The sequence below is a fragment of the Salvia miltiorrhiza genome, chromosome 5, assembly GCF_028751815.1.
Source record: "Salvia miltiorrhiza cultivar Shanhuang (shh) chromosome 5, IMPLAD_Smil_shh, whole genome shotgun sequence".
Classification (NCBI taxonomy): Eukaryota; Viridiplantae; Streptophyta; class Magnoliopsida; order Lamiales; family Lamiaceae; genus Salvia; species Salvia miltiorrhiza.
The window spans coordinates 48404901-48421181 of NC_080391.1; the positions used below are offsets into that span (position 1 = coordinate 48404901).

A 16281-nucleotide genomic window follows, 5' to 3' on the forward strand; every position below is an offset into this window, starting at 1 on the left:
TAAATCAGAAGGATCTCAAGATAGAGATCAAAACGAAACTTTACACACAAACTTAAACACCTGTTTACTGAAGAGAGTTTTGACCAAAACAGGATTGACGACTGATACTGAAAGACTCTTCAGTAATGAGTTATCAGTTAAGTCACTGGAACTTAACTGATGCACGTAAGGCTTCAGTCGAGTTTGCTAAAACAGAGATGTTATAAATCTTCCTGACTATCAGATGATAGATCAGTCAGACTGATAATATACGCAGCGGAAATACTTTTGTTTCGCAATAACCTTTGTTGAGCACGTTGTTAGTCTTAAGTTTCTCTTTGCATTTAATCAGTATTCAGTTTATCAAATGTAAGAACACAAGTAGGAAAGTAAAACAGAAAGCTGTAAATAACACAGAGATTTTTACGTGGTTCGGAAAACACTTCCTACATCCACGGTCGGTTGATCAGACCAACAACTTCACTCTGCAAGTGCTTACGAGTGCACTGCAAACCGATGCTTGTGCTTACGGGTGCACAGCAAACCGAATCAGTGTGGTTGCTGGGTGCACACAACCGAATCAACTGAAGATCCCAATCTTCAGTACCAACATTTCACTCGTGTTGGATTTCTCACTACTAGCACGAACTGGCACTAGGATCTTACGGAGTCAGAGTACCTTCCTGAACTCCTTTTCAACTCAAACACTCGATTCTATCGGTCGAAGGGAGGTTTGAAATCTTGCCAACTAAACTTCAAAGAACAAGTTCTTTGGAGTTAGTTTTGACCTAGGCTCTGGGTAAACAGGGGTTTTCCTAAGGTCTAAGAGAATGTATGTAATCAGCAGTGACTGATTTTGGCTTTGGTATTCGCTTCTTCGATTCAAACTTTGGAGAGGTTAGCTTCGGCTGAGAAATAATTTTGGCAGAGTTTCAGCTTATGTCATTGAATCGGTGAAGATTGAAGTGATCCTCAAGCGTTATTTATTGGAGAGGTCTTGAATAGATCCGTTGGCGGAGAAGGTCTTCAAGAATTCTTCCGTTGGAGAGCAATTTGAATTTGGGCAGAGGCTTCAATCTTCGAGGTTCCTTGTTTAGTGAGAATGACTATGTTGAGGAGTAGGAGATGCGACGTCTCTGATAAAGTAGCCACCATGTAACACCCCAATTTTCATAAACTTTTCAAATTAAAAACTTTGAAGAACTAATATAGTGAAAATAAAATTTATTGATTTATAAAGAAAATTTAAACTAATTTCAAAGTCAACTTGCCAAAACTAAAGTAGTAACATGAAAATAAAATAAAACTTAATAAGTTCAACTAAAATGTCCAATGTAAAAGAAATCCTTATCCCTAGTCATTCTCCACTTCCATGGCCACTTCGACTCTGAAACTGCAAAACTGAAACGATAAGGGGTGAGCATATTGAAAATATACTCAGTGAGGAACATAACAAATATCCACATACGTCACATATATAATCAAATCACATTATCATACTTGCAAACATACGCCAAGAGACCGGAGCCCCTTGACAAACATAATCATAGTTTGAGTCGATGGCTTAAGTCCCATAACCAAACACATACATAGATCAATGGCTTAGGTCCCATGATCGCACATAACATAGATCAATGGCTTAGGTCCCATGATCGCACATAACATAGATCAATGGCTTAGGTCCCATGATCGCACATAACATAAATCAATGGCTTAGGTCCCATGATCGATCAATGGCTTAGGTCCCATGATCACACATAACAATAAATCAATGGCTTAGGTCCCATGATCGATCAATGGCTTAGGTCCCATGATCACACATAACAATAAATCAATGGCTTAGGTCCCATGATCGATCAATGGCTTAGGTCCCATGATCACACATAACATAGATCAATGGCTTAGGTCCCATGATCACACATAACAACATAGACATAAGATGCACGTAAACAAGTAATCAAACGCGATAATAAAAACATATATAACCATATGAATAAGCGTAAAATCCCTCACCTAATTCTTGAAATTGATAACTCCCTTTGATGATTTCTACCAACGCATCCCTATATGAACTCTTGAAATTTCTAAAGTTTTCGTCAAACTCGCAGCTGAACAGACCAGTCAGCTTCAAGCCTTCGTTTGAAGTCTCAAACGTCCTCAAATCGTATTTCGCCCAGAAATACGACTTCTTTGTCTTCGAGAGAGCTTTCCGTGGCCGCCTGTTTCACCTGAATCGGAGTTCTGTGGAGGAAGTTATGGCCGTTCTCCCGAAACTGCCAGAACTTGATTTCCTGCGAAAAACTGACTCCAGCTCCTCACGTTTCCTGCGCCCCACAGCTCTCCAAAACCCGACTAAAATTTACTGTTGGCTTCGAGTTTCTCTGTCTAGGGTTGGTAAATTGATTTCATATTTATACTAGTCTTTAAAGAGTTCTAGTTCTAATAGGAAACAAAAATAATAATAATAATAATAATAATAATAATAATAATAATAATAATAATAATAATAATAATAATAATAATAATAATAATAATAATAGTCTAGATAAAATTAATGGTGCATATCTATATTTATCATGTAATTATTTAAAAATAATAAGCTATACACGAAAAATACTAATAATTAAACTTATATAATAAATCTAAATATTTGGGGTGTTACAACCTATCCCACTTAAAAATAATTTCGTCCTCGAAATTTCTAATCATTCTTCATTTGTGTCATCTAAACAATTTCACAATTACAACTATTTCTAACAGAGCTAAACATAATAGTACTAGAACATAAAAACATTATTAAAAAAAATATCTTGTAAAACATCATAACTGCCATAACTATAATTGAACAATTAGAACACATACCTTGGAGTCGATGCAGCGCATGAGTTTCGAATGACTAGGCTAGTCTAACCTTTTAAGCTTACTTAAACCTTTTTGAAAGCAAAACATTTTTTTTTTTAAAGCACGAGTCTACAGGAACGTAGACCCGCTCTGATACCACTATGTAACACCCCAATTTTCATAAACTTTTCAAATTAAAAACTTTGAAGAACTAATATAGTGAAAATAAAATTTATTGATTTATAAAGAAAATTTAAACTAATTTCAAAGTCAACTTGCCAAAACTAAAGTAGTAACATGAAAATAAAATAAAACTTAATAAGTTCAACTAAAATGTCCAATGTAAAAGAAATCCTTATCCCTAGTCATTCTCCACTTCCATGGCCACTTCGACTCTGAAACTGCAAAACTGAAACGATAAGGGGTGAGCATATTGAAAATATACTCAGTGAGGAACATAACAAATATCCACATACGTCACATATATAATCAAATCACATTATCATACTTGCAAACATACGCCAAGAGACCGGAGCCCCTTGACAAACATAATCATAGTTTGAGTCGATGGCTTAAGTCCCATAACCAAACACATACATAGATCAATGGCTTAGGTCCCATGATCGCACATAACATAGATCAATGGCTTAGGTCCCATGATCGCACATAACATAGATCAATGGCTTAGGTCCCATGATCGCACATAACATAAATCAATGGCTTAGGTCCCATGATCGATCAATGGCTTAGGTCCCATGATCACACATAACAATAAATCAATGGCTTAGGTCCCATGATCGATCAATGGCTTAGGTCCCATGATCACACATAACAATAAATCAATGGCTTAGGTCCCATGATCGATCAATGGCTTAGGTCCCATGATCACACATAACATAGATCAATGGCTTAGGTCCCATGATCACACATAACAACATAGACATAAGATGCACGTAAACAAGTAATCAAACGCGATAATAAAAACATATATAACCATATGAATAAGCGTAAAATCCCTCACCTAATTCTTGAAATTGATAACTCCCTTTGATGATTTCTACCAACGCATCCCTATATGAACTCTTGAAATTTCTAAAGTTTTCGTCAAACTCGCAGCTGAACAGACCAGTCAGCTTCAAGCCTTCGTTTGAAGTCTCAAACGTCCTCAAATCGTATTTCGCCCAGAAATACGACTTCTTTGTCTTCGAGAGAGCTTTCCGTGGCCGCCTGTTTCGCCTGAATCGGAGTTCTGTGGAGGAAGTTATGGCCGTTCTCCCGAAACTGCCAGAACTTGATTTCCTGCGAAAAACTGACTCCAGCTCCTCACGTTTCCTGCGCCCCACAGCTCTCCAAAACCCGACTAAAATTTACTGTTGGCTTCGAGTTTCTCTGTCTAGGGTTGGTAAATTGATTTCATATTTATACTAGTCTTTAAAGAGTTCTAGTTCTAATAGGAAACAAAAATAATAATAATAATAATAATAATAATAATAATAATAATAATAATAATAATAATAATAATAATAATAATAATAATAATAATAATAATAGTCTAGATAAAATTAATGGTGCATATCTATATTTATCATGTAATTATTTAAAAATAATAAGCTATACACGAAAAATACTAATAATTAAACTTATATAATAAATCTAAATATTTGGGGTGTTACACACCAAATAGGAATGATCTCTGCAGAGAAAGGAGGATCCTGAGATCTCTGCATTAAATGCGGTTGTACTTCTGGAGTACGTGGCTTCCTTTGAACATTCGAAGTTCAGTCCGAGAAAGAATGTTTAACTGATACTTGACTTTAGTATCAGTCTGTTGTTTCCTCGTGGCACGCATTAAGTAATCAGTTTATGACTGATTCTTCAACTGATACTTCAGTTGGCAACTTCAGTCTTCCGTCTTCAGTCCTCCGTTCTTCAGTCTTCAGAACAACAACTAAACTAGAAAAGAACTCTAACACTTGAATTCGAACAGTTCTAGTCTATTACAATCAAAGCCTATGAATTTTGGTATCATCAAAACAAAGATTAGGATATTCCATTAAGTTTCCAACAATTTTCTCCTTTTTGATGATGCCAAAACCACACAACTGTTCTAGACAAGAAAAAGACTGAACTCAGAGCACAAGTTCTAAAACAGGGTGAATACTATTCCCCCTTAACAATTGTCACAGCCCGCAACCCATAATGACAAATTTAGCCGGGATTATGACTTGGGATGAGAATTAATGAGTGGAAACGGATATGGACAATTACTTAACATTAAAGTATATGGAAATGTCACTCATAGATAAAATGCTAGGATCATATATGATCATTTGGATACTTATAAAACATACACATAAAGGAGAACTGATTAAGGTGGGTTACCCAATAACACGTGTCACAACTTCATAACATAGAGTTATTCTAATCAAAGTGGTTTGCAGCGGAAAACGTGTGAGATATACATATGAAGATGTATACTCAAGGTTACATTTCTTGAAATGTCAAAGGAACACCCGCTCAACATCATTCCATTCCATCAGCTGCTCAACCTGCACATTTAGAAATATATGCAGGGCTGAGTATAAAAATACTCAGTGGGCACATATGCCTACTATGAAATATAACATGCTTCGTAAAGATTTAAATTGTCATGCCATCATAAACAGTACAGCAAGGGGTTTTTCGCTAAAAAGGCCCAAGCTTACTAAATTCAGTTGTGATTCTTAAAGTTCGACTGCAATCTAAGTTCTCTTGTAATCTATCATATCTGGAACTGTGTGCCGGAGAGGTGGCCACCTCTCACGGTCACTTGACCGGCCAACCCGCTAGATGACTCACGGTCACTGGTGTACACTAGTCAAGGCAGGATAGCTATCAACTGCTCAGGACCCGAATTCGATTGCATCATTGGCAAAGCCAAAGCAGATAGATATCATACTAAAATTTAAACATTTTATGGCAAGACAATATTTGAAATAACTTTAACTCAAAGATTTTGTCATGAAATAACTTGCTTGAATGTAACATTTAAACTCATTTGATATATATGAAACTGAAATTAACAGTTAGATCATCCCATGCATTCATTCGTATAAGAGGCCTACGACACGCAAGGGATCTCTATATACGTATAGTAAAAGTAATGCCCACCTGATTGCAGTGTTTTGCTACTTAAGACAATGATTCTCTTTCCTTAGCGCGATAGGTTACTCAGACGCTTTTGTTTATTTGAACCTTTGATAACACGAAAACATGTGTTCGAGTGAATAATAGAAAAGATAACAACAAATGCAGTGAATCACTATTCACTCATTTCTCTAACTACCCATATTTCCTTAAACGACTATATCTAACTCATATACAATCGTTCTTCCTTTATCAAAATATTTCATGTACCTTTGAGGATGTAGGAAATTCCATTTTATATTATTCATTTATTTATCTATTATAAATAAAGAATAATTCTATAAACATAAAACGTTTTCCTTTTCCTCATTTAATAATGCCAATCACCAATATATATATATATACACATCAATAGCTCATTTATAATCTAAAAGTGATATTTTATCAACAATAAAACTTTAAAATCCTTAATAGGAATTATTTTGAATCATTTCCATCTCAACAAAACTGTATAGATTCAACTTCAACTAATAAACTGCTTTTACTCCGAACTCGTATGGAGTCGAATTTTATATCAATAGAAACCTCTTTGAGTCTAGTTTAATTGGAAAAAACAATATGTTGAAAAACTCCAAGTAGTTTAAGAGATATAGCGATTTTCCCATCGCCTACCAGATTCGGCAGTTTCTGCCAACTGAAAGTCCAGATTTTTGAAAAATAGCAAACGTTACCGGAATAACCTCAAATTTTATATGCAGATAGCTAACACATATATCTTCATACAATAAAAATTTGAGAGCTAATTATCAACATATGGTTACTGAAATAATTAACCTAATCATCTGCCTCACGACAGTTTCAGCAGATACTGGCAGTAGACTTCTCAAATTTTAAAAGGGTAGTAAACGAAGTTCAAATAACATGAAACTTTGTACAAATATTCACCACACTCCCATCTATACCCCAGAAGTTTCCCATAATATAATAGAAACGGGAATGCATCGAAATAAGGGCGTCAACTTACCCTTGTCCAAGTGAGCACTAATGGAAGTTGTTCGTCGGGGGTTTTCTGGTCGTCGTTCCGCTATGGTGTTTAGCCGCGAAGGTCTACGACTTAGTCTTCCTCGTGCGAGGTAGATCAGGCTACACAACGGTGGTTTCTCGATCCTTTTTCATCGTAAGGATAGTGAGAAACGAAGCCGTAAGTTGGCCGGTGGCTAAGTCGGGAATTCGACGTTGGCCGCCGAAGGATATTGCGGTCTTTGGTCAGGGAAAAACAGAGAAGGCTTCGGCCTTTCGATTGTTGGATTTGGTAGCCTGAAGATGGAGGAACGAGTACACGTTCTCGGTTCAGAGCCTAGTGGCCGGGCGGCGAATAAACGGCCCGGCGAAGGGAGCTCACTTGAGCTCCTACAATTAAGAAATTTAAGGTTTTCAATACAATGGAGTATTGCTTTTGCGGGAGTGAAAGTGATGAGTATTGAACTGATAATTGTGAGTATATATATATAGAGGAGCTTCCGCAGACAACGGAATTTAAGATGGTTGAAATTTTTGAAGGGAGTAGGAGAATTTAAATGCAGCTTTTGAAAATTGTAGATTGCTGTAGATTTTCTCCTGCCATCTTTGAAAACTTGTAGATTGCTGAAGATTTTCTCCTGCCATCTTTGAATATCTTCTCCTGAAATTGGGGCTTTTGGGGTGTGATGGATTTCAACAGCTTTTGAAAACTATGGATTGATCTGCTACAGGAAACTTTGGGGTGTGATGGAGTTCAGATATGCTACAGGAAGAAATCTGCAATCTTTAGAAAAACTTCTGCAGTAATGGTGTATTGGAGGGGAAGGTTTGATGTGACTATTTATCGAGATCTAATTTCTCATAGTTCGTATTCGTTTCTTAATAATTATCCAATTCTTGCTAATTAAATACTCGTCGTATTAATTAAATCCTTAACTTGGGATTTAATACGTGAAAGTCGGAATTAATTCGCGACTTAATACTAAACACATATAGCGTGAAATAATAAAATTATTATTCACATAAACTCGAGTTATAATTCTAGCAATTCGATTTAAATAACACGATTTATGAAATCGGTTATAAATCTAAAATTTCTAATACTATTGATTAAATCAATCAACTGGTAATGCAAGGTCTCAAACGTGTAGCTAAACCAATAATTTAATTATTGGTTTGATTCATGATTGAATATTAAATCGCAGCTCTGTATCTCTTATACAGACTTTTGCTGAAATAATATTATCTGAATAAAATAGTCACAATAAATAATTAAAAGAATTTTATAACTAATGCACATGTTTAATCTAATATATATTTAAAAGAGCGGGGCATTACAACAATAGAACCTAAAAAACTTGTACTAAGAGAAAGAACACAACAGTTCAAACACAGAACGAGGATAAAATAGAAAAACATTAATCAGAGCCTGGACAAAGAGTCATTGTCTTCAGGTTGAGATCGAAAGAAGTTCTTTTCATTTAAAAGTAAGATTGATGAGACATCAGTCGAGGTACAGAGCAAGACTTAGAAGGGAGTAAAAAATAAAATAAAAACACATGGGAAACCCATGGACTCCAGCAGTCTGCATGGCTGCGCCTTGAACTTCTTGATCTTCATCTTCAGTCTTCATGTTCCTAAGCTTGTTCCATTCACACTTGTTTTCCGTTGACTCATGATCATCTTGATGATCATTTTGCTAAATCAGCTTCAGTCTTTTGACTTTTTCCCCTTTTTGGCAACATCAAAAAGGTAGAATTGACTGAAGGATGAAGCTAAGACCGTGCGAGGAAACAGATTCGCAGAAGGGTCTAGAGAAAGATGCTGAGGGTATGATGGAGGTGGAGAATATGAAGGTTTAGAAGAAGAAAATGAAATAAGAGAATTGGGAGTAAAAATGGGAGAGACGAAGAAAGGGGCAGGGGTTGGTTAGCATGGCTCTCAGAGATAGAAAGAAAGAACGGCCATCATGCAAACCAAAGGAGGGTGAGGAGAGGTTTCTTGAAGGAGAGAGAGAAGAGTAGGTTGAGAAGTGTGTGGGAAAGGAAGATCGAATCAGTGACAGTCGTGAGGACAGTCACTGTCGATGGCCCAGTGCCAGGTCCATGAGAAGAAGACCTTGTGCAATGGGTTGCGCCGGCTGACAATGAGCTCCAGCTCATTGTTGTTTCATCATATGGAAGCTTCACAAAAAGGTGTGATGCTTGCCTGAGAACCAGGTGAAGTTCGTCATCTTGAGACAGGTACTTCAAACTGTAGCCGGGCATGAGGATGGAAGACACTCTCGTCGCTGGATACAAGTGAGAATAGAGAAAACTTTGATGTCGGAGAGACGTTGAGATCCAGTGGAAGGGTCCGACGAAGACTAAGTATGTGAGTGTCATTCTCCCACTCCGTGACTTTGCAGTCATTGAATTTCTCCTTTGTCGGAACAAAATTTTTCTGCAACTTTGGAAAGATTGGAAATTTTTCTCACAGTGAAGGCTGTGGAGAGTTGTTAGTTGATGCAGAAAATAAGTGAAGACATCAAGGTATAAATACACAAATTTTACCAAGAAGGAAGATGAAAAGTTTTTCGAAAACTGTGCCTAAAATGTTTTTGAAGTAAAATTTTACGTCCGCCGTCACTGCAGAGAACGGAAGCTTCAAAAGGTGAGAAGGATCATTGCATTATGTCATGTCAGTGAGATTCTCAAGAAATTTGATTACAGAGGCAAAAGGTTGGAAAGATTTTTAGAAAAGATCAGGACAAGTGAAATCAAATCAATTTTTTTTTCTTTTTAAAAAGTACTTGTCCTTCTCGGATATTTCATTTTCCAATAATCAGTTAAAGATTTTGAAATAAACTGATCAGTTAGAGAAAACTTTTGAATTCAGACAAAAGACTCATAACTGAAATAACTGATTTTTTAAATAGTAAGTTGAAAATACTTACTGATCGACTAATCATCGTAGTCAGTCGATACCACTGATCTTGGTTGACTTATCAGGATGAGTTTCCTTCTAATGAAGACTTATCTTCATTGGTTTCCACGTCAGCAGTCGTAGAGCATCAGTTGGTTGACCACCAGTCATCGTGACTGATCGAGGAGATCTTCAAACACAGCATCACTCTTCTGGGTTGATGAGGCCGATCCTTCCACACAGATCGTTGAACCTTTCTTCAGGAAGAGCTTTGGTCAGCAAGTCTGCTCTCTGAACTACGGTCGGAATCCATTCAACAGAGATATCCTTCTTTTCGACGTGATCACGGATGAAGTGATGTCGAATAGCAATATGCTTGACTCTGGTGTGATGAACTGGATTATGAGAGATTGCAATAGCACTGGAGCTGTCGCAATATATTGGGACTTCATTTTCTTCGATCCCATAGTCCTTTAATTGTTGGACTAACCATAGGAGTTGTGAACAGTAGCTTCCCGCAGCAACAAATTCGGCTTCAATTGTGGAGGTGGTGACTGAAGTCAGCTTCTTTGAAAACCATGAGATGAGCTTGTTGCCTAGGAATTGACAAGTTCCCGAAGTCGATTTGCGATCAATTTTGCATCCTGCAAAATCTGAGTCTGAATATACCAGCTTGAAGTCATCGTCAGCTGGGTACCACAATCCTAAGTTGGGTGTGCCTTTGAGATATCGCAAAATTCGTTTTGCAGCATCCATATGAGCTTCCTTTGGATCTGACTGATATCTTGCACAAACCCCGACTGCATATGCGATGTCTGGTCTGCTCGCAATCAAATACAGCAATGATCTAATGATTTCTCTGTATTTGGTTGAAGATACAGATTTTCATTATGATCCTGGATCAACTTTCCAGTGTGTATTCATTGGGATCTTGACTGATTTCATGTGCTGAATACCGAACTTGGCAATTAGTTCTTTGGCTTACTTTGACTGATTGATCAGTATTCCTTCGATGGTTTGCTTGACTTGTAATCCAAGAAAGAAATTCATTTCTCCCATCATGGACATCTGAAACCTGTTGGTCATGATATCAGCAAACTTCTTGCACATGCGTTCGGATTTGGATTCGAAGAATATGTCATCGACATAAATCTGAACAAGTAGAAGATCTTCTCCTTTTTTGAGAGTGAACAATGTTCTATCCACTGATCCTTTCTTGAAACCTTGTTCAACAAGATACTCAGAAAGAGTATCATACCATGCTCTTGGAGCTTGTTTCAAGCCGTAGAGCGCTTTCTTCAGCTTGTACACCTTTTCTGGTCCTGCAACCTAAAAAGCTGGAGGTTGTTCCACGTAGACTTCATCGGTGAGCACTCCATTGAGAAATTCACACTTCACATCCATTTGGTGTACCTTAAATCCTTTGTGAGCTGCGAAGGCTAAGAAGAGTCTGACTACTTCCAATCTGGCAACTAGGGCAAACGTCTCATCGTAGTCGATTCCTTCTTCTTGACTGTAACCTTTTGCTACAAGCCTTGCTTTGTTTCTCACAACATTTCCTTCTTCGTCTTTCTTGTTTTTGAAAATCTATTTCAAACCAATCACCTTTGCATCGTCTGGTCGATCCACAAGCTCCCAAACTGAATTCCGATTGAATTTATTGAGTTCGTCTTGCATTGCGATGACCCATTGAGTGGACTTCAGAGCTTCGTCGACATCCTTGGGTTCTGTAGATGATAAGAAACAGCTGAAATTCTTATCTTCGTTGATACAGTTCTGGTTGATATCAAAGACGAGGTTACACATTGATCTTCGAGTCTTTACACCGTCTGATGGTTCTCCAATGATGTTTTCCTTTGAATGGAGTTCAAACCATCTTCGATACTTCTTGATTTCTTCTGGTGATAGTGGAGGTTCTTCAGTCAGAGTGGTTTTGAAACGTTGAGCATCTTCTTGAGCAGGGGAGAGTTGAACTGGAGCTGCTTCGGCATGTTCAACTTTTTCTTCGACAACTGGAGTTTTCCCTTGACTAATGCCATCTGCTGTGGTTCCAGTCTGAGTTTCAGACCTTTGACTGATCTTCTGATACTGAAGCTTTTCAGTATCTTCATCTTTTCCTGGTCCCTACACCAAGACTTTAGAAGGTTCGGTGTTATTTATTTCAGTTCTGGAAACTTCAGTGTTCTCAACATTTCTTTCAGTTTCCTGTTTCCTAAAATCATCAGTAGACTCATAAAAAACAACATGTGGTGTTTCTTCAACACAAAGAGTTTGAGAATTAAACACTCGATAGGCTTTGCTGGATCGTTCAGTTCCAGAGTATCCAAGAAATATTCCTAGATCAGCCTTGCTATCAAATGTGTTTAATCTCCTCTTATCATTATTGTGGATGAAACACCTAGAACCGAAAGCATGAAAATATGAGATTGAAGGCTTCCTGTTCTTCCATAGCTCGTATGGAGTTTTTCCATGTCTTTGAGTGAGGAAGGAACAATTTTGCGTGTAGCATGCGTTGTTGACTGCTTCGGCCCAAAACTTTAAGGGGAGTTTTGATTCGGCTAGCATCGTCCTTGCTACTTCCTTCAGAGACTTGTTTCTTCTTTTTGCTACTCCGTTTTGTTGAGGAGTCCTTACTGCAGAAGTTTGATGACTGATTCCTTGTTCCTCACAATAGTCACGAATGACAGTATTGAGGAATTCAATCCCACGATCTGATCTGATGCTGATGATGTTGACTTCCTTTTCAACGCTTAGTCTTCTCAGCAGCTTTGGCAGTTCCAGCAGTGTCTCTCTCTTGGTGTAGAGATAGATAACCCAAGTATATCGTGAATAATCATCCACGTCAACTAAGGTTACTTCCTACCATTGTAGCTTCTGGGAAAGATTGGGCCAAACAGATCCATGTGAAGTAGTTGAAGAATTCTTTCAGAGGAGTGTCCTGACTTTGACTTGAATGACGTCCTGGTCTCCTTTCCTCTTTGACATGCTTCACATTCTTGCTTCTTCTAGAACACAATAGAAGGCAAACCTTCTACCAATTGATGTTTAGCAAGCTTATTGATCGTTTTGAAGTTGAGGTGGTTGAGTCTCTTGTGCCACAGCCAGTTGAGCTCTGAGCTGCTTTTGCTGATGAGACATGTTTCTGGAGAGCTGTCTTCCCATGAGACGACATAGAGACTTCCTTGTCTGATCCCTCTCAGAACCACCTTTCTTTGACTGTTTCTGACAGTGAATTCATCTTTTTTGATCTTCACTGCGAAACCGTTGTCACAAAATTGACTCACAGACAACAGATTATGTTTTAGACCCGAAACAAAGCTAACATTACTGATACTGGCGTTACCCATGTCGAGCACACTATAGCCTTTTGTTTCTCCGATTGAGTTGTCTCCGAATACAACTTTTGATCCAGCTTTGTCAACATATTGAGTTAGATATTCTTTGTAGCCCGTTATGTGCTTCGAGCAGCCGCTATCCAGATACCATGTTCTGATTGAAGCCTTAACTTCTTCCTTCTTTTTGTGTTTCCTATTTTTGACCTGCAAGGAAGAGTTAATTTAGGTACCCAATCAATGTTTGGGTCCTTCAATGTTAGCTCGTGTTCCCTTTGGAACCCATATCTGCTTCAGAACTGGTCTTGGTGCTGATCTCTTGCGCTTTGCTGGTTGTCTGACTGAAGTGGTTGGCGCTTCGGTTGGCACATGAGCAATCTTCTGTTGAGCTTTCCTTTTGAGAACCTCACTCTTGTAGAAACTTTGTCTGATGAGTTGTTGAGGTCTTCTTTGCTCTACAGAGTATCTCCCTTGAGATACTTGAGTAATTCTAGACTGATGGAGACTTGACTGATGTTGTGGAACATGAGTCATATGATGTCCAGTTGCTTGTCGTCGTGATTGGCGATTGGCTCGTCTGGACCTATCATAGCTTTGTCTCCATGGATGTTGTTCTTTTTGGAACTGAACTGATTTCAGTTTTTGACTGTTGTTGATCTTCCCCCTGGACTGGTGAGGAAGATTCTTCTTGAGTCCTGATGTTCCTTGCCCAATCTTTGACTGAAATGTGCTTTCCAGTCTTCTCAGTAGGATGATCTGGTTGGGGGCCTCATTTGCTCGTCTGTAGCTTTGTGGAGGAGGAACATTTGTCCTTACCATCAGTTTGCGTTTCTGAATGATCTCTTGAAAACACTAGGGAGTTATGATAAACACTCATTTTGCATGGTTTTTATGGTTTATATTCTGTAGTTTAAGTCGATTTTACACCCGTTTCATTATCGTTTGGAGTTCATTTACTATTATTTCGTGATTTCACGGTTGGGTGTAGTTTTGACTGTTTGGATGCAGAATTGAGTGATATTGGAGCATGGAGTGCAAGGAACATGTTGAAGAGAAGAGTTATGAGAGAATTGAGCCCAAAAATCGAAAAAAGACGAAGATTCTGAAGTTGGGACGAAAAGGAGCAATTTCAGCAGTCAAAGGGAGTTGACCGCCGAATTTCAGCATTTTAAAGAAGAAAAACGGCGACCAACTCGGCGATCACCGAGTAGGTCGCCGAAATCCCTGGATGAAAATTGGCCTACGGAGGAAAAAACGACGGTTGCCGTTTTCATGAAGGAATTAGGCCATTTTCGGTGATCAATTCGGCGACCGCCGAACGGCTCGCCGAATTGACGCGTGTTTTTGTTTCTTCCGTGTTTTTACGATTTTTCAAGTTATTTTCGGTTTAGAACTTGGTATTTTACCCTGTTACTTTAAATAAGTCTTCTTTTGACCTATCTAGGGTTCCTTTTTCAGTTCCCAACATTCATATTTCAGTTTTATAGCTTTAGAATATTTTAGTTTTCCAGTTTTCAAGGCTTGGATCAAGATTGAAGATTCAAGCCGCTACAATCGTTTTCATTCAGTTTTTATACAATTTGTTTTTACAATTGCGTTCAATTTAATTATGTTTATGTTTGATTTTATTATGTCTGGCTAGTTCTTTTAATCTGAACCTAGGGTTTGTACATAGCTGATTGATTATGTGTTTTTGATTTATTGATATCAATTTGCCCTCCAACTTGTGATTCATGATTCCTGGTGCCTGTTCTCTTGTGAATTATCTGATCAATGATTTACATGTCTAGCTGTTCAGTTTGAGTCTTGAATGCGATAATTGTTCAGCCGATTCAGGAATGCATGATATAGTGTTAGCCTTGAGTCTTGAATGTGATAGGTGAAGCTATAGCAAGCTATTCTCACTACGCCAGATTCGCTCATAGATAACGGATTTTATCCGTTATCTATGTGCGAAAACATCCGTAATATATAATGGTGTAATGTATGTGGATTTCATATATAACAGAGATTTAAGCGTTATCTATTCTATTATACATAACGGATTATATCCGTTATCTATAGTATTATATCCGTTATCTATTCTATTATACATAACGATTGTTTATATATACGTAACAGATTATATCCGTTATCTATAGTATTATACATAACGGATTATATCCGTTATCTATAGTATTATATCCGTTATCTATTCTATTATACATAACGATTGTTTATATATACGTAACGGATTATATCCGTTATCTATAGTATTATACATAACGTTTCAAACCGTCATGAAAGTTTAATATTCACTATTATGTACACACCTATACATAACGGTTTTTTTATATTAATAACGTTTGGTAATCCGTTATGTATAACGTTTTTGACCGTAATTAGATTTCTATTTCTCCGTTATCTATTAATTTATACATAACAATATAAATGATAAAACCAATATATATTAGCTGCAATCGTGGTTTATATGAAACAGAATCTCTTTCAAATACATAACTGATGTGGTTAGAAACTGCCAGAAGCTAAACCCTATGTTGGAGTAATGCAAAATCTCATTACACCTGTTGGCTCATCATCGACGCTCATCTGAGAATATAACTCAAAACTCACCATGCTGTACGAACTACAATATTGGAACCAAATGGACAAAGAAGTAACCGCAGCCTGACCTGCATTAGTACGAAGCAATAATTATATAATTCCAGATACTCTGCACAAAATTCAACTCACAAATAGCAATGCAGCATACAAACACATGCCTATGGAGATAAATCCTATCTTAGTGTATCCAGACTCCATGAATGACAATGTGGATCAGTCGATGCAATAATCAATCATCGTAACCACAATTGCATACACACAGAAAAAGTTCAGTAAGACGCCACGCCACAAATACAATAAAACCTTCAGTCTCACATTCAAACATTAACCAAGAGCACACTTGAAATGCAAACAGTAAAACCTAATTACAATCAAAACATAAGCACTGAACACAAAACTCACATAAAAGGGTAATCCAACAAAAATCAGCAGCTCCACAACACAGATTAATCAAGGGCGAAAGGGCAAGAGGGGG

The 16281-nt window shown here is 37.6% G+C and overlaps 2 long non-coding RNA genes across 2 annotated transcripts; both read right to left on the reverse strand.

Annotated features, from left to right (window-relative positions):
- Positions 1 to 1188: 1188 nt before the first annotated feature.
- Positions 1189 to 2350, reverse strand: LOC130987112 (uncharacterized). Its single transcript, XR_009089570.1, has 2 exons — positions 1993 to 2350; positions 1189 to 1380 (listed from the first exon to the last, which is right to left on the reverse strand). It is a non-coding gene; the product is annotated as an uncharacterized LOC130987112 (long non-coding RNA).
- A 687-nt stretch (positions 2351 to 3037) lies between these two features.
- Positions 3038 to 4202, reverse strand: LOC130987113 (uncharacterized). The gene is made up of 2 exons (XR_009089571.1): positions 3842 to 4202; positions 3038 to 3229 (listed from the first exon to the last, which is right to left on the reverse strand). It is a non-coding gene; the product is annotated as an uncharacterized LOC130987113 (long non-coding RNA).
- Positions 4203 to 16281: the final 12079 nt, after the last annotated feature.